This window comes from Hemiscyllium ocellatum, chromosome 13 (assembly GCF_020745735.1).
Source record: "Hemiscyllium ocellatum isolate sHemOce1 chromosome 13, sHemOce1.pat.X.cur, whole genome shotgun sequence".
NCBI classification, from domain to species: Eukaryota; Metazoa; Chordata; class Chondrichthyes; order Orectolobiformes; family Hemiscylliidae; genus Hemiscyllium; species Hemiscyllium ocellatum.
The window spans coordinates 54,371,745-54,396,581 of NC_083413.1; positions in this window are offsets into that span (position 1 = coordinate 54,371,745).

Consider the following 24,837-nt stretch of genomic DNA (forward strand, 5'->3'; position numbering starts at 1 on the left):
TCATTTTGTTTTAGCATTATGCAATGTCTAAAATATTTGATATACTGAGTAGAGTTAGCCAACTGAATAGAAATTTGAAAACTCAGCAAATGTATTTTCTCAAAGTTGCTTGCTAAACATGCTTATTATACAAAACAACCATTACACCTTATAAATTGGAATGCTGCGTTGTCAATCTAATGTGCACACTGTCCAAAGCAATTTTTGTACTTTTGCACATAATATTGTAAGTTATTGAGCTCTTCAAAATTATCCTGAATCTGTTACATCTGTAGGTTCTACTGTAAATATTCTGATAACCAACTAATCATGTACAAGTTCTCCCAATTTCTTTCTGTTAGCTCTTCAAAATGGGAATTTACATGTTCTCTCTTGACTCAGCCAAGTTAATATCTTTCATAATATGTCACACATAATGTTTTCAAGGTTGACAACAAAGTATTTATCTGAAATGACATAGAAATCATTTTGTTTGCTTAAAAATGATTTGTTTCTATTCCTCTGTTTCAAATAGTGCACCTGTCACATTAAATTATTATAGAGAAAATAAATTGAGTGGAGAATATTTTCTTTTAATGCTGTTGAGTGCTTACCAGGTCACAGTAGGTTGCATCATTCAGATTTGTGAACATGGATTCACAAATGTAAATCTTTCTCATTGCCTAAACTTTAATGCAGTTTATCCAACTGCAACAGTGATCAAATGCTCTTGCCTTAGGGCAGAAGCATACTTTTTTTTGGTTTTATTGGAATTTTCTTGAATGCAATGTGCCTCGTTCGCTCTTCATGGGTGAGACAGAAAAATATCTTATAATCGCCAAGTGATTTGATCCTCAAAGAATGTAAAACATTAACATGGACTGAAATTCTCAGGAGGAGGGACCTTACTGCTCTTCTCCCTGGAACAGGGTTAGATGTAGCTAATGCACAAAATCACCCCATATCAATAACACAGTGCAGGCAGCCATAACTATGTGAGACTGGGATGTCAATTCCTCATTGAGGGCTGCTGGCTAATCTGATTAACCAACAGCTCTAAGCATTCTCAGTGTTGGAGGGATTGTAGTTAAGCTTCAGGATGAGGATAGTTATGGTGCCCAGACTCAGATAGGATTTGATTTCGGGATGGGGAATGATCAGATGGTCTAAGGAACTAGCTAAGGGTTTTGGTAGGCTGGCAGAAATTAACAACACGAGTACAACAGCTGGAAGAGTGATAACTCTGAGGCACACTTCTTCCCTGTCCCCTCCCATTCCAGCCAAAGGATAAGCCGTATTTCACTTCCCATTCTTTAACCAATCCCTTGAAAATCTAGAAAGTTTTCAAACCTCCTCCAATAATGCAGATCATTGCACTTTCCTGAAATCAGCAAAAGTAGGTCAAAATCTTGAAACTGAAAAGTTTGTCCTTCAAATAACATGACTGCATCCTCAGCTGGGAGCAACAAAGACATAGTGGTAACTGAGTCTGCAGGGTCCAAAAAGGCAGTTTGAGTGTCAAATCAATGTTAAAAGCTGTTTAACATTACAAACAGCCCACTTTGTCTGCTTTATGTACACATAGCACAACCAGCAATGGAGTCCTCCCTGTGTAGAGTTGCTGTGGGGACCCTGATAACATTTACTGGTAGAATGCTAGCTGCTGGTTTTTGAGTTCTAAGGTTCCATACCAGCAACACCAGTGGTGAGCCATGTTAAATTTTATGGTTTGTGTACCTATTTCTTCTATTGTTTATTTTAGATCTTGACAATATCACAATCCCATATGCATCTTTTTCTTTCTTCACTATAGGCATTTACACACATGCTCTAGGCACATCTTAATATGCCTTAATATGTCTTGTTCCTATGTTCTATCTTTGACAGTAATAACAAAGCTTTTGAAGATATAACATTGTGTGTGACTTAGCAACATTGCAATATGAGGGTATTGCAACACATACTCAAAAGGATTTAGCAATCTGTATTTATGAGCTTAACACAAATGCCTTCATGTCAGAATGTTCGAAAAAAAGCTCCAAATTAAATCATGTCCTTGTAAAGACAAGCATCGTGATCAGTGATCCGCTTAGGCATACTTATCGAGTTAAAATGACTCAAGACTAAAAGACCTCTAGGCCTGAAGGTATCTATCCCACGATTTTGAAATTTATTAGAGAGGATATTTGTGAGCCTTTGGCTGTATTTACAGAAATAATTGGATGTTGACTCTTCAACATTTGCTAATCGGTATTTTAAGATAATTTTGCTCTTCAATTAGACCATACCTGTTGTAAACCACAATTTTATTTATCCATTCTTGATATCTTTGGCTAATATCACATATGTATAAATATGTCATGTAGTTTGTAAAGAAAGCATATCTGTCTTTAAAACGGACAGAAGGACTCTTAGAAAATAGCTTCCAAAAGCTTCATGACTTGTGGATTTAATAACTGTCAAAAACAATCATATTGTGTTATCTTTTTTAAGAATGTGTTTTTCAGCAATTGAAAGATTTCATGTCTGACTATGGGACTCTCAAAAGATGTGAAGATTCAAAACTTCTCTAGTGTTGACCAAGAGGCAGGAAGAAGGACATGCAAGAATCCCAACATAACTGATTGCTATAAGAAAAATTGCATCATAAAAGTTAACATTAGTAGCCATGTTATTTGGTTGTGATGACAGCTGATTGAAGACAGGCATTTAGTGGATCAGGAAAAAGGAGGTAGAACGTTGGTTGCTGATATCACCAGTGACTCAGAAAGACAAAAGAAAGCAGAATAAAAAAGCATTGAGCTAAGGATAATGAGGGGCTGGAGCTGTTTATACTTAAATGCAAGGAGTATGTCAAACAAGGCAGATGAACTAAGGGCACAGACAGACAAATGGCAGCATGGTATTGTTGCTATAATGGAAACTTGGCTGAAGAAGGGACAAAATTGGCAGCTGACTATCTCTGGAAATAGAATTTTCAGGCTGGATAGAGTGAGTGACAAAAAAGGAGTGTTGGTTGAAGAATCAATTACTGTTATGAGAAGGAATGATAAACGAAGTGAGTTAACAAATGAAGCTTTATTAGATGAGCTTGGGGAAACAAAAATGGGCAGTCATACAACTAGGAGTATACAACAGACCCCCGAATAGTGAAAGGTAGGTAGAAGAAGAGATATGTTGACTCAACACTGAGAAGTGATTTGGCTGAGATGGACTGGACAGAACTGCTAAAGGATAAGTCAGTGGTAAACCAATGGGAAGCACTAAAATGTGAGATCCTTAGGGCACAAAGCAGACATATTGCCTGCCAAATCAACACCCTTATGACCATCTTGAAAAATACAGGGGAAGATTAAACAGAAAGGAAAACTTTTGACAGTCACAAAAAACTCAACACTTCAGATAATCTAGAGGAGTGTAGAAAGTGTCATGATAAAGTAAAACAAATATAAAGAAAGAAAGCAAAGTGAGGAGATGAGAAAACATTAGCAAGCAAGATAAAGGAAAACCCAAAGATATTTTACAAGTATATGCAGCGCAAAAGATAGTTAAGGAAAAAGTGCGACCTTTCAGAGATGAAGGGAACTGATGTGAAGATGCTGAGGATATATGATGAATTTCAAATGAACTTTGTGTCTCCACATTCACAAAGGAAAGGCATGCTATGGATATAGTAATCCAAGAGGAGCAGTGACAAATATTCAGCAAATATAATCATAATGAGTGAGGAAATGTTAGATGTGTTGGAATCCTTGAATGTGGATAAGTCACCAGTGCTGGATGGATTGTTCCCTAGAATGGTGAAAGGGGTCAGTGAAGAAAGAGCAGATGCTTTGAACATTATTTTCCAATTTTCACTAAACACAAATGAGGTGCCAGAAGACTGGAGGAATGCAGTCTTATTTTGATGGTGGGTAAATTGCGAGGATCAATCCGGAGAGGTTGGATAAACCGTCACTTAGAAAGGCATGGACTAGTCAGGGACAGTGAGTTGTTCAGGGAAGATCGTGCCCTACAAATTTGAATTCTTCGATGAAATGAGAAGGTGGATCGATGAGGGTAGAGCAGTGGATGTTGTCCATGTGCAATTTCATAAAGCGTTTGGTCAAAAAAGTAAAGACCCTTGGGATACAGGGTAACGTGCTGAATTGTGTCCAAAGTTGGCTTAGTAACAGGAAACAAAAGGTAATGGTCAATGACTGCCCTTGTGAATGGAAAGCTGTTTCAAGTGGTGTCTTGCATGGCTTAGTACTGAGACCCCTGCAGTTTGTTTGATATGTTGAAAATGTGAAATTGAACATGGGGGGAGCAAATGGGAAATTTAGAGATGATGCAAAAATTGGCCAGTGTAGAGGATACCTGTAAGCTCCAAAATGATATAGATGGGCTGGTGGAATGGGCAAAAAAGTGGCAGATGGAGTCCAACATTGATAAGTGTAAGATCATATATTTAGGGAGGTCAACCAATAAAAGGGAATACACAATAAACGGAAATATACTGAGAGGGGTAGATAAAATGTTACGATTTTGGTATGCAAGTACATAGGTTCCTAAAAGTTGCAGTACAGGTAGATAAGGCTGTAAATAAGGCATGTGGAATGCTTATATATGGAATATGGGTGAGGTATAGAATACAACAGTAGGGATGTAATGAAAAAATTGTATAAGACACTAGTGAGGCCACAACTGGAGTAGGGTATGCAGTTCTGGTCACCATATTGCTCTCTCTCTCTCAAAGATGTGTGGAGGAAGGTCTTCGAGAATGTTTTCAGGGGTGGGGAATTGTAGCTATGAGGAGAGATTGGAGAGGTTAGGGTTGTTTTCCTTGAAACAGAGGGCTAAGGGGCGACAGGATTGAGGTGTACAAAATTGTGAGGGGTAAAGACAGAGTAGGCAGGAAGACCCTATTTTCCTTAGCAGAGAGTTCAAAAACCAGGGGTCATGGATTCAAGCTAAGTCCCTGAAGCATTAGAGGGGATGTAAGAAAAACTGTTTTACTATAAGAGCATAAGACGTAGGAACAGAAATTAGGCTATTCAACCCATTGGGTCTACTCTGCCATTCAATCATGGCTGATGAGTTTTTCAAACTCATTCTCCCGCTTTCATGCCGTAATCCTTGATCCCTTTGATACTCAAGAACCTATCTATCTTGGCTTAAATATATTCAATGACCTGGCCTCCACAGCTTTCTGTGGCAATGAATCCATAGATTCACTCTCTGGCTGAAGAGGTTTCTCCTGATCTCTATTCTAAAAGGTCTTCCCTTTACTGTATGGCTGTGCCCAAAGTTCCTAGTCACCTACCAATGGAAACATCTTCCCAAAATCCACTCTGTCCAGGCCATTCAGTATTCTGTTTGCTTCAGTTAGGTCCACCCCCATCTTTCTAAACTCCATTGAGTATAAACCCAGAGACCTCGAACGCTCCTCATACGTTAGCCTTTTCATTCCTGGGACCATTTTCGTGAACCTCCTCTGAACACGCTCCAGGGCCAGTACATCCTTCCTTAAATATGGGGCCCAAAAGTGTACACAATGCTCCAAATGTGACCTGACCAGATCCTAATCGAGCGTCAGAAGTACATCCCTGCGTTTGTATTCAAGTCCTCTCAAAATAAATGCCATCACTACATTTGACCTCCTAACTACTGACTGAACCTACAAGTTTAGCTTGAGAGAATCCTGGACTAGAACTCCTAGGTCTCTTTGCACTTGAGATTTTTAAATTTTATCCCCACTTAGGAAATAGTCCATACTTCTATTCTTCCTACCCAGGTGCATGACCTCACACTTTCCCACACTGTACTCCATCTGCCACTTCTTTGCCTACTCTCCCAACCTGTCCAAATCGTTCTGCAGCCTCCCCTCCTCCTCAATGCTACCTGTCCCTCTACCTATCTTTGTATCATCTGCAGACATAGCCAGAATGCCCTCAGTTCTTTCATCCAAATCATTAATGTATAAAGTGAACATTTGTGGTCCCAAAACTGAGCCTTGCAGAACACCAGTTGTCACCAGCTGCCATCCTGAGAAGGACCCTTTTATACCCACTCTCTGCTTTCTGCCAGCTTCTATCCATGGCAGCATCTTGCCTCTGACATCATGGGCCCATATCTTATTCAATAGCCTCCTGTGTGGCACCTTGTCAAAGGCCTTCTTGAAGTCCAGGTAGATAACATCTGTTGGCTCACCTTGATCTAACCTGCTCAGAACTTCCTCAAAGAATTCTAGCAGATTTGAAAGGCATGACCTCCCCTTGATGAAACCATGCTGACTTTGTCCTATTTTACCATACACTTCCAAGTATTCAGCAATCTCATCCTTCACAATGGATTCCAGAATCTTATCCATGACCAAGTTTAGGCTAATCGGTCTGTAATTTGTATGCAGAGGGTGATGAGTGTTTGGACTCTTTTAAACTAAATTCTTTTAAAAAGTACCTCGATCTGCACCATAAGTGTTGTATGCTATTGGGCGGTGGGCTGCATGCAAGAGGAATTAAAAAGGGCATCTGGATGTCAGGTAGGCATGGGCATGATAGATGAATGTCCCCCTTCTGTACTGTATCCTTTCTATGGTTCTATTTGAACACTACGAAATCTTGGATTGCTATGCTGAACTGGACTACAAAGAACCACAACCTAAAACTATAAACCTAACCATAAAAGCAAAACAATGAAGCCTTGACTCACCCCAGGATGAAGTCCAGTTATTGGAGCTAACTCCAACTATTTGACTACAGAAACCACTGGAACTGTTAAACCTGACTTGAACTTTCAACTTCCATAAACACTATCTCCAAGCAAGCCATACAACTGTATTAGAAAGTATTTTTTTTTCATCTTCATAATTACCTCGAATCTTTACTTAGTTTAAATCCATTATATTTGTATTTCAGCGAGTATTTTTACCTGAATAACATTCAGCAATAATCGTGTAACAAACTACCTTAACTACCTTATTTAAAACATAAAATTGGGCTGGTTATTTTTAGATTAAAACATTTGGTAATTAAGAGGAGTGCTTTATGAGTGTATATAAATTCTTAGTTCAGGACCATTCAGTGGAAGTGCCTTGGATGTGGTCATAACACAAATAAAAACTATCCATCTCGGTCTAGAAAACCTAAATTGATCCAGCGTGCATGTTCTTTCAGTGAAAGAGAATTCCACATCTGCATGACCCATCGGGTGAGTAGTTGCTGCCTGATTTCACTCTTGAATGGCAGACATTTAATCCTCAAAAGCTATCTGTTTTGTTTTAACATTGGATGTACCTGTGAATGCAGTTCAGAATCCTATTGCTTTCAATTATTGCTTCACAGCATTGTCAGTATACCATTAGAGAACTAGGAGCTGTGACACTAAAATCTTTTCCTACCTCAGCAGGGTTCAGCTCTGCTCCCTGTAAGGTGCATCCTTCATGCTAGTGCTGGCCAAATTGATAACATTGCTTGTATATAAGATTAGTATCAGTCCAAATCCTCCCGTCAGTGTTAGTAAGGATGTGTCCACTGTTGTCTGTGATTTAATCTGCCTTTGAGCCAGCTAATACGAATTCCAGTATGGGTATAGTAATGATGCAGTTAGACTTCCCAAGTACTGAACCTATTTCCAATGCCATCATGTCTTCTTTTTGTCAAGAATGGAAGTCACGGCAGCACGGTGGCTCAGTGGTTAACACTGCTGCCACACAGCACCAGGGATTCGGGTACAATTCCAGCCTTGGGAGACTGTCTGTGTGGAGTTTGCATGTTCTCCCAGTGTCTGTGTGGGTTTTTTTTAGGTGCTTTGGTTTCCTCCCACAGTCCAAAGATGTGCAGTTTAGATGAATTAGCCATGCTAAATTGTCTGGAGTGTCCAGGGATGTGTAGGTTGAGTACATTAGTCAGGGGAAATGTACAGTAATAGGGTAGGGGAATGGATCTGGGTGGGTTACTGTTTGGAGAGTCGGTGTGGACTTATTGGGCCAAATGGCCTGTTTCCACATCGTAGGGATTCTATGAAGCAGCACAGTGGCTTTCATCGCTGCTTACAGTGCCAGGGATCCAGGTTTGATTCTACCCTCAGACTGCTGTCTGTGTGGTGTTTGCATGTTCTCCCTTTGTCTGTGTGGGTTTCTGCCAGGTGCTTTGGTTTCCTTTCACAATCCCAAGATCTGAAGGTTAGGTGGATTGGGCATGTTAAATTCACCATAGTGTCCAGGGATGGATGGGTTAGTCATGGGAAATGCAGCGGTTACAGGGATAAAGTAGAAGGGTGGGTTTGGGTGGGATGCTGTCTGGATGGTTGGTGTGGTCTCAATGGCCAAATGACCGGCTTTCACACTGTAGGGATTTAATGAAACCCTGACCACAATTTACTTGGTAAGGCGTGTGAGTACTGGAGGTCCTCTCTTCCCTGTATCATCACAAAGTTTAATATTTGAACCAAATCATTCAAATTCCCCAATTGTCCACTCCAATGAAATTAGGTTAACAGAATACACTGACCAGATTTCTGTCCTAAACAAAAAATTATTACTGATTACAAATAAATCAATTCTTAGCACAGGCAGCAAATATGAATTATCAACTTATAACTGAATTAAATTCTACTTCTTTCTAAATCCCTACACCCATATGTTGACAACCATAGTCAAACCAGAAACATAAATGTTATGGGTGGAGAAAGAAATATTCAGGGAACAGTTCAATACAGGACAATAGAAATTGTTCATCCTTTGTCATCCTCCCTTAGTATAATTATTTGTTCAGCCAAATCTAACTTATGCACTTATCTGTGAAGAATTTCAATTGAGTCATTTTGCATCTCATTTCAAATATCAAATGAGCCTCAGGTATCACTTCTGACTCAAACCTTTGTGAGACGAGTGCAGAAAAATGTAAGCTGATATTCCAGGCAGAGCTGAAGGTGTGCTGTACATTCCACTGAGAATCAATTTTTGGAAATAATGCAGTTCAAAATCATGATTCCATAACTTTCCAAATCCTATAGATGCTTTCAACACAAACATTTTAATAGAAAAATTATTCTTTTTCAACAATCACATGACAGAATGGCTCAGAAGGTCCAATGAGAGTCAGAAGCCCTATTGTGAACAAGATCAGATTAAAAATATCCACTTACATTTTGACATCTGTGCCGAAGATTCCTGTACAGGGGTGTACGAACCTGGTCAGTAATTCAGATATGTGGCAACAACATTATCGTGCTTGAAAATAAACCCCCTTTAACAGTGTTGAGTGCCATATTCTGTAATTTAAATATCCAACTGAGACCTTGGCAGCAACTGCAAAATGATGCATAACAAGGTGAGGAGCCAAATGGGTGAGTAGGTGCAATATCAGGTAAGTGGATGAGTGGCTATGGTAGGTGGGTTGTTTGATTGGCAGGGAATATCATGTTGAATTAGGTCATGAGGGAATGAGTTGGCAGGGTGGGCAGAGTCCAGGGTTGGATCAGGGTAGATATCAGGTCATGTTGATTTGAGGGGTTTCAGGGGAGGTGATGTCAGGTCAAATTTTGTGGTGGGGGTCATGTTGGGTCTGGATTGAGAGGGGGCAGGGGATCAGTTTTAGTGAGGGGACTGGATGCTGGATTAGGTTAGTATAGGAAGAGTCAGGTGGGGAGTGAGTGGTGTCGGATCAGAATGGGTATCAGATTAGCATTGGTGATAGGTCACAGTGTGGGGTTATGTTGGGCAGCAAGGCCTAACAGTTTCAGCAAGTTGGATGGTTTGGTGACAGTCGTTCAATGACTGTCAGGGCTTATTAAGGGTCAGGGTGTAGATGAGGAAGGGTCAGTGACTTATTAGGGACTCAGTTCAAAATTACCAATGAGTTAGAGTGGGTTTTAAATCTTTAACCTTCCCTGGGTAACTATTCAATTCAAAGTGAGTCAAGACCCTTGTAATTATCTTAATGGGTGGTTCCAGATGCAAGAGAAGTGGCCTATTGCAATTTTCAATTTCCTTGGCAATTTACCCAGAATCAGATGCATCTTGGATTCCACATAGTTCCAATGTATAACTCCAGCCTATGCTGCTCTGATGGCTATCTGGGCCAATGTTATTACCGTCACTGACTGTGAAGAGTGTACACCTGCAGGTGTTGGATTAAAACAGTTCACTTCAGAAAAAAAGTCATTGGACTCAAAAATTTAACTCAGCTTTCTATCTACAGATGCTGCCAGACCTGCTAAGTTTCTCCAACAATTTCTGTTTGTGTTTCAAATTTCCAGCATCCATTTTGCTTTTATATAGGTCAAACTGGATCTGTATGAACATGTCTGCAAGGCAGATATTTGAAAGACCTTCTGGAAGCGTTTCCAAGAGGATACAGGCACCATGTGAGAAGCATTTAGTTCTGTTAGCAAATATTGGCACAACCCTCCAAAAATTGACTGCCGGCATGAAGGGCTAATATATGACATTTGGTGTTTGATGAGTTTTTCCATTAAAGTGATTTATTTATCTTATAGCCGTTCATATTACTGTTCTCAGCAATCTATGTAAGGGGAGATAGCTGAGAATCATACCTAAAGCACTGGCGAGTTGATTAGAAAATAGATAAGCAAAATGAACCAACAAAACTTTCAGTAAAAAATGAGGTCTGCAGATGCTGGAGATCACAGCTGAAAATGTGTTGCTGGTCAAAGCACAGCAGGCCAGGCAGCATCTCAGGAATAGGGAATTCGACATTTCGAGCATAAGCCCTTCATCAGGAATGAGAGAGAGTAGCCAAGCAGGCTAAGATAAAAGGTAGGGAGGAGGGACTTGGGGGAGGGGCGATGGAGGTGGGATAGGTGGAAGGAGGTCAAGGTGAGGGTGATAGGCCGGAGTGGGGTGGGGGCGGAGAGGTCAGGAAGGAGATTGCAGGTTAGGAGGGCAGTGCTGAGTTGAGGGAACCGACTGAGACAAGGTGGGGGGAGGGGAAATGAGGAAACTGGAGAAATCTGAATTCATACCTTGTGGTTGGAGGGTTCCCAGGCGGAAGATGAGGCGCTCCTCCTCCAGCCGTCGTGTTGTTATGTTCTGCCGGTGGAGGAGTCCAAGGACCTCCATGTCCTCGGTGGAGTGGGAGGGAGAGTTAAAGTGTTGAGCCACGGGGTGGTTGGGTTGGTTGGTCCGGGCGGCCCCGAGGTGTTCTCTGAAGCGTTCCGCAAGTAAGCGGCCTGTCTCCCCAATATAGAGGAGGCCACATCGGGTGCAGCGGATGCAATAGATGATGTGTGTGGAGGTACAGGTGAACTTGTGGCGGATATGGAAGGATCCCTTGGGACCTTGGAGGGAAGTGAGTGTGGAGGTGTGGGCGCAAGTTTTACATTTCCTGCGGTTGCAGGGGAAGGTGCCGGGGGTGGAGGTTGGGTTGGTGGGGGGTGTGGATCTGACGAGGGAGTCACGAAGGGAGTGGTCCTTGCGGAACGCTGATAGGGGAGGGGAGGGAAATATATCCACCCTCAGCTAACTGATCGAAATGGCAGTAGCTGCACTTAATCTCAGCACCCAGAATTAGAAAACAGAGAAGCAAACAAACCTGTATTCCTACTGCTGTTCGGAAAATATTGCTGAGTGAATATCACATGAGAATAAGTTTGAGCTCAGCTGTGAAGATCCACTTATGATAACATAACCTACCTACTCTCATTGTCAGAGTTCATTAATAACTAATGTCCACTAAGCCAAACATTAGAGGGCAATTGCTACTGATGGAGCAGTACATTAACTATTCAGAAAAGAAAAGATGATTCACAGATGGTTAAAACTGCATACACTTGAAGAACTATATAGATAGACAGACTAAAGATCCTGAACCCAAGGGATCAATCTAAACCCGGCAGTTCTGCTACACCCAGTCACAAATAGCAATTGATAATTGCACAACTATAAGAAGAGAAGGCCCAACACTTATCACCATCCTCAAGGATGGGAGAAGCCAACACACTGATGCAAAGGACAAAGCTTAACCACATGCAAACATCTTCAGTCAGAAGTGCTGAGTGGATAATCCATCTCAACCACATGTGTGGGTCCCTAGCAACACAGATGTCTGTCTTCAGCCAATTCAATTGATATCAAGGACCAATTGAAGGCACTTCATACTTCAGATTTTATGCACTCAGCAACATTCTAGCAACAGTATTGAATACTTATTCTCCAGAATTAGCCATACCAATCGCCGACCATCTGCAGTTCAGCTACTACCCATCAATGTGGAAAATTGTCTGGGTATGTCTTGTTGACAGAAAACAGAACGAATCCTACTTGGCCACCTACCACTCCATCAGTCTACTCTTGATCGTCAACTAATGATGGGAATCAGTGGAAATCTGAGAGCTGATGGATGTCAGACTTTGCACAAAGAAAATTGGTTAGTGGTGGTGATCAATCATGTCAGTTTATAAGAGTAAGCATTCCTCAGAGTGGGGTCCCAATACTCTTCAGTTGCCTTATCAATGGCCTCCTATCCATGATAATATTAGAAGTCGGGATTTTCACTGATGATTGCGTAATATTTAGCACCATTGGCATCTGTCAATCCATCTCCTTACACACTAAGTCCTGGATAATATCCAATCCTGGGCTGGTAAATGGCATATAAGATTTGTCCCAACACATTCTGGGCACTGATCATCTTGTAAGAGAGGATCCAACTTTCTCCATCTAACATTTGATAGCATTACTCTCTCTAAATCTCTTACTTTAACATCCTGGTTAAACTAGAAATAAACCTGGATCAAAAGTATAAACATTTTTACCACAAAGGATATCAGATGCAAAAGAATTCTGTGGTGACTAACTCACTTCCTGTCTCCCCAGTGCCTGTCCACTACTTGCAAGACATTCATCAGAGTGTGATGGAATATATTCTACTTAACTGTATAAGCGCAGCTCCAATAACATTCAAGAAGTTCAACATCATCCAGAACAAAGCAGACCACTGTTTGGCACTCTATCCAACACCTCAACATTCCTTCTCAGAAGTATTAATGCACAATGACCTCAGGATGAACCATTCACAAGATGCCCTGCAGCAAGTCACCAAAACTTATTCAACAGTACCATCTGCATTTCTACCAATTATAAGAAAATGGATGCTAACATCTTGAATTCTAGATATATAGAAGCAAACTGACCTGATATTTCCTTCAAAGCAACATACCATTCTATCTCCAGTCCTCCATGCTCACTGATTATAAATCCTGGTACTCCTAACACTATGGTTAGCAGTTCAACAAGGTAGGTCACCATCGCCTTCTAAAGGGCAATTAAAGATGGACGATAAATGCTGGTCTGGCCTGTGATGTCAACATCTTGAGTCGAAAAGTGTGGTTCTGGAAAAGCGCAGCAGGCTAGGCAGTATCCGAGGAGCACGAGAATCAACATTCCAGGCATAAGGCCTTCATCAGGAATGTTTTGGTGGGGGGAGGGGAGGGTAACTGGAAGACAGTAGGTAGATGCTCATGAGGGGTGATGGTGATAGATCGGAGGGGAAGGTGGAGCAGATAGGTGGGAAGGAAGATGGACAGGTAAGACAGTTCAAGAAGGTGGTGTCAAGTTGGATGATTGGATCTGGAATGAGATGAGGATAGTGGAGATGAGATAAAGTTGACATTGATGCTGCGTGGTTGGAGGGTCCTAAGGCGGAAGATATGGCATTATTCCTCCAGGCGTGGGTTGGCTTGGATTTCACAGTTGTGGAGGTTCAGGACTTGCATGTCATTGGTAGAGTGGGAGAGGGTGTTGAAGTGGTTGGCCACAGTGCGATAGGGTTGTTTGGTGCATGTATCCCAGAGATGTATCCTAAAACATTTTGCGAGTTAATGTCCTGTCTCCCCAATGTCAAGGAGAACACATCAAAAGCAATGGACACAGTAACACAGGGTTTGGATTTCCAGGAAATTCTCTGCCGGATGCGGAAGGATTCTTTGGAGCCTTGGATGGAGGTGAGAGGGGAAGTGTCGGCACAGGTTTTATACCTTTTGTGGCAGCAAGGGAAGGTGCCATGAGTGCTAGGTGGGTTGGTGGGTTGGGAGTGGAGTGATGGGTGGTGTGGGGAAGGGGGATGGACCTAACAAGGGTGTTGTGGATAGATTGGTTTTTGCAGAATGATATATATCTCTGGTGGTGGAGTCTGATTGTAAGGGCAGAAATGGCAGTGGATGATGCTTTGTATCCAGAGATTAGTGGGCTGGAAGGTGAGGACCGGGGGTGGTCGGGGGTTTTATCCTTGATGGATGGATGGGGTTCAAAAGCGGAGGTGTGGGAAGTGGAGGAGATATGCTGGAGGGTATTGTTGATCACGTGGGAGGGGAACTTGCGGTCTTTTAAATAGGAGGCCATCTGGGATGACTGAAGCGGAATTGCTCCTCCTGGGAGCAGCTATGGCTGAGGCAGAGAATTTCGGATTAAGGGATAGTATTTTTACAGGAGGAACAGTGGGATGGGATGTGGTCCAGGTCGCTGGGGGAGTTAGTGGTTTTGAAGTAGATGTCTGTGTTGAGTCAGTCCATGTAGATTGAGATGTAGAGATCCAGGAAGAGGGAGGTGTCTGATATGGTCCAGGTGAACTTGAGGTCAGGATGGAAGTTGTTTCTGAAGTTGATGAAATGTTCAACCTCCTAGTGAGACCATGAGGGGGTGCCAATATAATCATCAATATAGCGGAGGAAAAGACAGGGAATAATGCCGGTGTAACTGTGGAAGATGAACTGTTCCACATGTCCTACGAAGAGGCAGGCCTTGCTGGGGCACATGTGGGTGCCCATGGCTATCCCTTTGGTCTGAAGCAAGTGGGAGGATTTGAAGGAGAAGTTGTTGAGGGTGAGGACCAGTTCTGCCAAATGAATGAGTGCGTTGGTGGGTAGGCACTGGTTAGGTCGGTGGGAGAGGAAGAAATGGAGGACTTAGAGACCTTCACCATGGCAGGTGGACATGTATAGGGACTGGTTGTGTACGGTGAAGATGAGGTGTTGAGGCCAGGGGAAAGAAAGTCACGGAGGAGGTGGAGAGCGTGTGTGGTGTCCCGAATATATATGGGGAGTTTCTGGGCCAAGGGTAGACAAGACGGTGTCAAGGTATGAGGAGGTAGGTTTGATGGGGCAGGAGCAGGCAGAGATGATGGGTTGACTGGGAGCAGTTAGGTTTGTGAAGTTTGGGTAAGAGGTAGAACCGGGCGGTGCAGGGTTCCAGGATGATGAGGTTGAAGGCTGTAGATGGGCGATCCCCTGAGGTGATGAGGTTGTGGATGGTTGGGAAGATGATGGTTTGGTGATGTGAGGTGAGGTCGTGGTCCACTTTCTGTGAATGAAAATAAATTAAAAAGGTAGAATACACATTTAACGGATTCTGGAAGGTGCCTTTAATTTCAGTGCAGTGTAAAATGTCAACTGTCATGCAAACACTCCAAGAAGATAACTATTGACTTGCTGTGCATTATTTATACACTGGCTCAAACAACTAGCACTCTGAATGACAAATATGCATTTTGTCATTATGATATATGTTAGTGCCAAACTTAAAGGCTTGCTACCCAATTTTCCTGATCCCATAGTAATGGGCCTGGAAATGGATGTGTGGAAATGTTGATTTTTAGATGGTGGGGGGACCTTGGTATTTTCCTTATCCAACTATAAAGCACACAAATAAGCACAATACACTAATTTATTCATGACTGTTTAACACATTATTCCTTTCATAACTTCATGTGAAAACCAATCAAGATTGCATTCATAAATACCATTACATAATGCAATTTCCAGTAAATCTCCCGTTACTGATAATACTAACTTTTCATTTAAATTGTTCATCAGTCACATTCTAAAATACTCCATGGACAATTCTTGATTTAAGAGTTTCTCAACACTCATTGAACTTCAATCTATGACTGCTGCTTCCCAGCTTCTCAAACGTCAAGGCAATTAAACATCAACTTCTGTGATATGCCACTCTTAATACCACTGTTAATGTTAACGTTTGTGATCATAGTTACTGTGTACAGTTAGCAGACAAGATGTCACAGTTTTCTTGTCGTTTAATGAAAAGCAGCAGTTTTGAGATGGTACTCCACCTAATTAGGTAAAGAAAGCAAATATGCAACTGGTGATACATGAGAATGCTTTCTGATTCCAAATCTGTTCTGTAAACTGTGGGAGAGGCACAATATTCCCAATCCCAGATGTCTTGCAGTCATTCACAATACTTTTTGGTAGTCCTTGGTGGCTGATGTCTTTGTTTTTTGTTTGGGCTGATGAAGGGGAGCTCCTGACCTTCCCTCAAGATGATGTGGCTCATCTTCCTATTCTCACTCGTAATCCCGTCTCCCCATTTGTTCCTCTTGACATACATAATTTTGGGCCTGGCCATCTATGTTGTGTCAATCACCTGGCCACACACTCTCAACCAATGACTATGGGCTGCTACTCAAATGCAAGGATAACCATTGTTCCCTTGCCGACCTCCATTTGAAGGCTAGCTTTCTTTCCAAGAACAAAACCATTTTAATTCCAAAAACATTGAACTCAGAATAAACCTTTTGTTTATGCTTGTGGAAGATTATTTTCAAGGTAACACCATTAAATGAGGCTTCATGCTATAAAGGAAATAACAAGCATTGAATATTGAGTGAACACATGATTATAGGGGACCCCAATTTCCAACAGAGCAACTGGGAAAAGAGCAGGCAGTTATATCTAGATGGCTCCCCCGATGCAGTGCTGCCATAGAGATGTTTTACAGGGGCAGACAGGAATGCATATCTAGTGCAAAGTGGTGGATCATCAATCTGCATAGTTAAAATTAGGGGGACATCAAAAGTAGTAGGTTCAGTCCCTCACAATGGGAGACCACCAACAACAAAAGGTTTCAATCAAGACCTCTGTCACTGATGGGTTTCAGCTCCAATCTGTGGGACCTATCTGCTGGATTCTTATGAGATTTTAGTTTGTAATTTCTCTACTGACCACATCTCCATAATGAAGCTCTCTGTCAACCCTTAACCTCCTCCTATATGGCTATCGAGACTGATTGAGCTTGCATCATCAGGAGCCTACATTCTCAATATGATATTGAATTCTTGTTTTGCTATTTTTTGGCTGTCCTCAGTAAAATAGCTCCTCTGGACTAAGAGCCAGCATTAGCACTGGAAGGATCCTTACTTCATCTCAGGCCAAATTACAAAAGCCTGCATGTTTCTTCTGCCCTTGAAGTTGGCTGTACTATTAAAATACTATCCACTGAGAACCTTTACGGACTCCAAGGTGAAGAATTTTTAATCAAGACTGAAAAAAAACTAAATAGGCTTTGGGATCAGAGCTTAAAAACGTGTTGCTGGAAAAGCGCAGCAGGTCAGGCAGCTTCAAAGGAGAAGGAGAATCGAGGTAGCGCCGATACAGTCATCGATGTAGTGGAGGAAAAGGTGAGGGGTGGTGGGATCAAGTCAATGCTCTGTGAAAGTACAATATTGAAGCAGATCAGTATGTAAAAATGATAGTATAAACTTTGTTTTGAAATGAAAAAAATAAGATGCCATCATATGAGCTTCTTGAGTAATAGGTTGCAGAAACAATCCAATTATAAAGATTGGAGAAATGAGTAACTTTCAAAGGTGAAAAGAATTCAAGTGAAAGTTGACTTGTTGATGCAACACAGATATTGTGAAGCAAATGTAAGTACTGAGCCAGCCCATGGAAAAGATTGATTATTTTGTTTAGATCGTATTCCAAGGAAATAAATTATATCTTGAAAATTTTTAAAATATGTAAGTAGTAGTAAATAAATACACATTGGTTTCATAAGACAAATATTTATGGTGAAAATCTGCATACATAGAATCCAAAGCTTGGAAACAGGCCCTTGGGCCTAATTAGTTTATAACAGTGTTTATAATTTACGCATCCTTGTTCTTTAATTACTGGTTTTCACTTGTTCATACACCTCTTTGTAAAATCACCTAACTTCCAGATTGTTAGCATTTTATGTCAAAGAATTTTTCCAAATTTATTTAAAAGACATTTTACAGTCTATTTTGTATTTATATATTACATCTGGTGAATAGACCAATACCTTGCCAGTTCTTTGACAGCTTTTTCAACCTTCCCAAGACCATGACCTCATGATCAAAAATCAAACTATCATTTTCCAACCTGTCACTGATTTCATCTACTCTGGAAACCTTTAACCCATGGCCCAACACCTCATAATTCCTCAACTTCATACACAGCCTGCTTCTTTCTTCCCAAAGTCCACAAGGAAGTCTGCCTTTGCAGGTGGTCATCTCAGACTATTCTTGTCTCATAGAAGTTGATCTCTTTCAACTTTAACTCTATTTACGACCCTTGTTCAGTCTTGTTGGGCCGAAGGGCCTGTTTCCACACTGTAAGTAATCTAATCTAATCTGTTTGTACAATCAATCCCAGACCTCTAGCACCTTTCTTAGCTTGATTGAACTTGTTCTCATATTGAACCTTTTTTTCCTTGGCTGCTCCTATATCTGCAAATGATAAATGCTACTATGGGTACACGCAAGGGGCCTTCATGTGCTGTCTCCTTTTTGGGGGCTAAGTGGTACATTTTCAATACCAGATCGACTCATGTCTCCTCCTTAAACTCTTGTATTAATGACTAAACCAATAGTATTTGCTCTCCTTGTCTGGAATAGAGTATTTCATCAATCCTACTTCAAATGTGCAGCCCTCATTCCTACTCCTTCATTTGATCAATTATCAACTTTTTCTTTCTTGACTTCCATCCAATTTCTAGGGATATGCTACTGATTGACAATTACTTTGACTACACATTCTCTTATCTAACTTGCTGTAAGAAATCCATTTTACTCTCCCAGATTTTCATTCTGGTCACATCTGTTTTGACAATGGCATCCTCCATAATCAGAAAGCTGAAGTACTTAGACTTTTAACTGAGGAATCCTTTTCAACATGGTGGATAAGTCCCTCAAACTTGACTGTCCCATTTCAAATAAATCTAAATTCTGCCATATCCCCTCCATTGCAGAACCACATAAGAGTTCATCTTGCCGTCAACTTCCATCCCAATATCCTCTACAGTCAGCAGATCATCCACTGACATTTTCATCTCTCTCATGTGTTGTCCATGCTTTGTAAACTTTGACCTGTTTATGCATTAAAATCACGTTACTGAAGTGTTGTTGTTGGAGAGACAGACAATGGGACACAGAAATTGATTTGAGGTTCATTTGATTCTATTCCAAATTTTTTTTCTTAAAACACCATACATTTCCCAATTTCCTACAATATTTACTTGCTTTCTACATCAATCCATCTGAGAAAGGATATTACCTGCAATGATTTAGATGTTTGAACTAGGCCATTGGAATCTTTTTCCTCTCTGTCACAGAGCTGGCTCACATCCATGAAATTGGGCCTCACAGTACAGGGTGGATCTTCTCCTGGGTCTTCTTGAGTTACCACATTGTCTTCTGCCATAAGTCTTGCTGCGAGTGGTCACTGATGGTTTGGCTTCCAGGTATGTGTTCTAATCCCCTGTGTCACAGACTTTCCTGAATTTTCTGTGGCCTTTGGGGAATGGGGTTATGAGCAGGGTTCAAAGTATCCAATATGGTCATGTCAACAATCTTCATGTGTAAAGTGCAACACCATTCACATGCAAGGTGGAAAGTATATGTTCTCAGGCATTGGCTGGAAGTCAAGGTACCAGAAAATCTGATCAATATTTCTCCAATACACAATCCTCAGGCTGGTTGTAACCACATCTTTGGGATCTCCTTGATCTTGGTTTCCACTGTTCTCTGTAGCCATTAGTGCTGGCTACTGTTCAATTTAGTTTGACCAATGTTCTGTCAGGTCTGATTTCTTTGACTGCGGGCCAATTTAAAATGTACAATTTTGGGACTTTGATCGTATGATGGAAGTGTGACATGCACGCTTCACACCATACCGCCCCTTTCAGTAGCCTGAAAGGACTGTTTCCTCTGTGGATATCCTAGCTCCTTCCATAATGACCCTCAATAGCCCTTTCACTTCTCACAACATTTTACTATTCAAGTGCAAAAACCAAAACCCACAATACACTTTACCTCTTTTTCTCCCACCATCAGAGTCCCAAATTCTTTCCAGGTGAAATAGCAATTTACTTGTACTTTCAAATGTGTGTACTGTATTCAATGGACATGACTTATCTCCCTACACTGGGAGACAAAATGTAGATAAGGCAACCATTTTGATGGATATCTTCATCCAGTCTGCAAGCATCAGCCTGAATTTCCAATTACTTGTCACATTAATTTGTTCTCTCTCTCCCATCTATTTCATGTCACCCATGTCATGCTACCATCATATTACTAGTAAACTTCAATCTTTCACCCTACAAATGCATCTTATAACTAGGAACAAGGAAGCATGTGGGCAACACAGACAATATTGCGAAGACAGGTAAGTGAATAAGACATGCCCATACAAAGCCCATCTTGCATGACCCACAAATAAAAGAAATCAGTCTTCTGGTGTGAGATGGAAGAAAGAACCACCTTATAGAAGGTAGCCAAGAACAAATGTGTCATGAGAAAAGGGATCAGCCACAGATTTGATTTTGTATCATAGAATATAATCCTTAAAGTGTGGAAGTAGGCTATTTGGTCTTTCAAGTCCACATCAATCTTTTGAAGAGCACTCCACCCAGAGCTACCCTGTAACCATGCATTTCCCATGGTTAACCCATCTACCTGCAAATCCCTGAATACTATGGGAAACGCAGCATGGCCAATCCACCTAATCTGCACTTCTTTGGACTGTGGAAGGAAACCAGAGCACCCAGAAGAAACCCACACAGACACGGGGAAAATGTGCAAACTCCACACAGACAGTTGCACGAAGGTTGAATTGAACCCAGGTCCCTGGCGCTGTGAGGCAGCAGTGTTAACCACTGTGCCACCGTGCCATCCCTTTGAAAAGTGCATATCTGAATGGGACACGGAAAAGAGTAACCAGATAATTATATTATCAGGAGAAATACAATGTGTATAAATGTAATTAGGTCAGCCAAATTAAAACCTGAGGCTTGCAACTATTTCAGAGCAACTTGGTAACAACTCTTAAGGACCAAAAATACAGCAGTGAACCACAATGGCTCAGAGTCTATCAAATGACCTCTCTGCTAAAGTTTTGCGCTCACAGCGATTCATTGTCAGACAGAAGCAGAAAAATGTATACTCATTATGCTACATCATAAACAAGGAAGAATTACTCAAGAATTTTGATCTACTTTGCAGTTGGAATGTGAAATGGAAAGGGTGAAAAACAGTTGTAGTGAAAACTAGAAGACGGAAAGAGACAATTCACACAACACCAAGTTATAATCTGAAAGCTTGTGGTTTCAAATAAACCTGTTGGACTATCACCTGGTGTGGTGTGATTTTTTGATGTTGTCCACCCCAGTCCAATACCGGCACCTCCACGCCATAATTCAAGATAGTAGTACCCTGCATGACTGATAGATGAAACTAAAACTGTTGGTAATTGTATAAGGATGCTGAAAATTAAATCCACCACAGGGGTTTCTGTAACAATGATTAGATAAATGTGGATGGAGTTAATTTTCAGATTGATAATGTGTGGAATCTTAGTGTCCAAAGAAATAAACGTGCAGCAAATTGGTGCACTTTTCAGAATTGATGAGATCAAGGGATTCGTGTGAAGAAATAATTGTTCTAATTGTAGTTCTAACAGAGGTCCTTGTTCAGCCTTCAGATGGATACCTCAAGAACAGATTCAAAGTTCACGATTGTCCTGAATGGAATAGGTAGATAGAGAAAATAACCTTCACAACATTTAAAAAATGCATGCTGTCCTGCTTGGTGTTTTGTGCAGTTTTTAGATTTTTTTTAAGATTCCTTACAGTGTGGAAACAGGCCCTTCAACTCAACAAGTCCACACCGACCATCCAAAGATTAACCCACCCAGACCCATTTCCCCCTGATTAGTGCACCTAACACTACGGGCAATTTAGCATTGCCAATCCACCTGACCTGCACATCTTTAGACAATGGGAGGAAACCGGAGCACCCGGAGAAAACCCACAAAGACACGAGGAGAATGTACAAATTCCACACAGGCAGTTGCCTGAGGCCGGAATTGAACCTGGGCCCCTAGTTCATTATCAAGTCATGAAAACTCCTAGCACAAAAAGTGGCGCCAGGTTGTTCAAAAAACATGGAATGTCCAACTGAATAGAAATAGGGAAATAATGAAAAAAGAATTTTTTAATCTGCAATTTTATTGTATGCCAGCGTCTTTAAAAATGAAAATATTTTTTAAAAAGATGGTTCTAAGTACTTGCTTCATTTGGTTGGAATTCTGAAGAAGAGTCATACTGAAAAACATATGTTAACTCTGTTTTTCTCTTCTGAGATGTCACCAGCCCTGCTAAATCTCTCTAGCATCCTCTTTGCTTCAGATTTGCAGTTTCTGCAGTATTTTGCCTTTGTTCCAAGACTCTTTTTGCACTTAGTTCTGCCTTCCAATAAAGACAGGGCCTGTTGCAATGTATTTAGGTGTTATTGAAGAGCAGTTCAATGTTGACAAGCAGGGACATTGAAAGTCAGTATGTGAGAAAGAGAGACAGAAGGAGGCTGCATGTTAGGTAAGATTATTGGTAACTGCAATGAAAAGCAATTGAACTCGAAAGGCTCTGTACAGTGGAGGATCAGAGAAGTCACAGATCAGTTGAGTAGCTCTGTGTTTCTAGGTCTCAGGGAATTCTTAAGAGCTTAATTAATAGTTCATTTAATATACCGGAATGTTGAGGTTGAACACATCACAACACAACTTGTCTTGAGAGTAAATACTGGAGTCTAGTTTTTTAAGAATCCCATAGAACACAGTCCCTGGAAAGGAAGGCGGCTCACCAACATTGAACAGTCATTGTGACAGTCATTGATAGAATTGCTTTGGAGGGAGTTTCTAGGCCACGTCATCAAAAGTGAAGAACCCCTTATGAGTTTGGAATGAGATTTGGTGAACCACGGTGTCACTAATGTCTTAGGGTGATTGCTGAAACACCAATGGGAATTATTTTGATCACTTTTGCTATGTGATGTGCTCTGTTGGGTGTTAAAGCATTATCTGGTTGACCCATATTTCCCTCATATTAAATTTGTGATGTTAAATTACAAGTAATATTCATCTTTGCGTAACATTTTTCTTTGAATGTTTGTTGAAGTCAGTTTTATTTGTGATTAACTTGTTCTTCATCAACTAAAAAAAAACTAGCTGAATTGTTGCTAATACTAAACCAGACTAAGTTTGAAGCTATATCACCATCTAATTTAAAAGAAGGGTAACTAGAAAGTGTGGCAATGCTGTCACTTTAAAAAAGTTATTTTGTCCTCGTCTTTTAAAAGAGAGGTTGTAAAGGCAGAGATCTAGGTTTATGAGACCATTAGTTTTGTTTAGAAACCCTTTAGCAATGGAAAGGGATTGGCCAGTTCTCCCAGTCTAGGCTTTCCAGTTTTCTTTTAGCTGCAGCAGTCACATGATGTGAGAGTCCAGAAGAGTTGTAAGCTTCAAGTAAATGATTCTTCTGACTTTCTTTGAAATCTCTCCCTGGCTGTTGTTCCCTCCTGCCTGTACGAATCTGTGTTTGAATCTACCTTTCTGCCAAGGGGTGTGATTATGGGATGTTACTATATTAATACAGTTAATTAGTTAAGTTGCCATATCGGGTTGGTTAAGTTTCCCAATGGTTAAGTTATTCTAAATTCCACTTTCCTTTGTTCGTGTATCAAATGTAATGTTTAAATAAATTCTGTTTTGCTTAAAGCAGAATGGTTTGACCAGTTGCATCACATCCGGAATATTCACTGCACATCTGCCTTTAAAATAAGAAAAAGTTCGGGTCTAGGCTACCTGCTTAAAATACTTCCAGGGGCTCTGGCTTGGTCCATAACAGGCTGGGGACTCTTGTCAGGATTGACGCTATAATTCCAATTTGGGTTTGGGATTGTTAGACTCAAAGGCAGTGAGAGGTAGATTTAGTGTCCTTTGTTTCGGGAGTTGAATTTGGTTGGTTTAAACAGTGCTTTGCGTAGTAATGACTCTTTCGGTCACTAAGAGTTTTCTGGGGATGGAACAAGTGACTTTGGGGGTTTTACAAAAGGTGACCAAGGCAAGGTTGTTGGATTTAGCAGATAAGTTGGGGTTGGGGTTGCCTTTGTCTGTGAGGAAAGGAGAGGTAATTACAGCAGCAGGTAGACATTTAAATCTTCAGGAAGTGCCATCAGAATCTTTAGAAATGGTTTGAATTCAATTGCAGATGAAGCAGCTTGAACATGACAAAGAATTGAAACAGTTTAAATTATGGCAAAACACAGAGGAAAGAGAAAAGGAATGAACCACTTTAACAGAACAAAAAGAAAAGGAAAGAATTGGTCTGGCAAAGCAAAAAGCAAAGGAGTGGAAGGCCCTAGCTGAAGAAAGGGAAAAAGAGAGAATAGAAAGGAGAAAGAGAGAGTGAGTCTAAACTTCAGAAGTTGGCAATTAGACAAGTCAACTTAAAAGGATGGAGGTGTAGGTAGAAGGTAGGGTTAATGAGGAGGACAGTAATGATGAGCAAATCCATCATTGCCAAAGGCCTCATGGGGATCTGTTTAAATATACCCAAGCATTGCCTAAATTTGACAAGAAGGATGTAGAACCTTTTTCATTTCATTTGAAAAGTAGGTTTAACCATTGACCATATAGGTTTTGTTGATCTAAACAAAGTTGGTAGGTAGAGCCAATGAGGTATGTGCAACACTATCAGCGGAGGTATCTGGGATGTATGAGGAAGTGAAGAAAGCTGTCTTAAGTGCATATGAGCTTGTG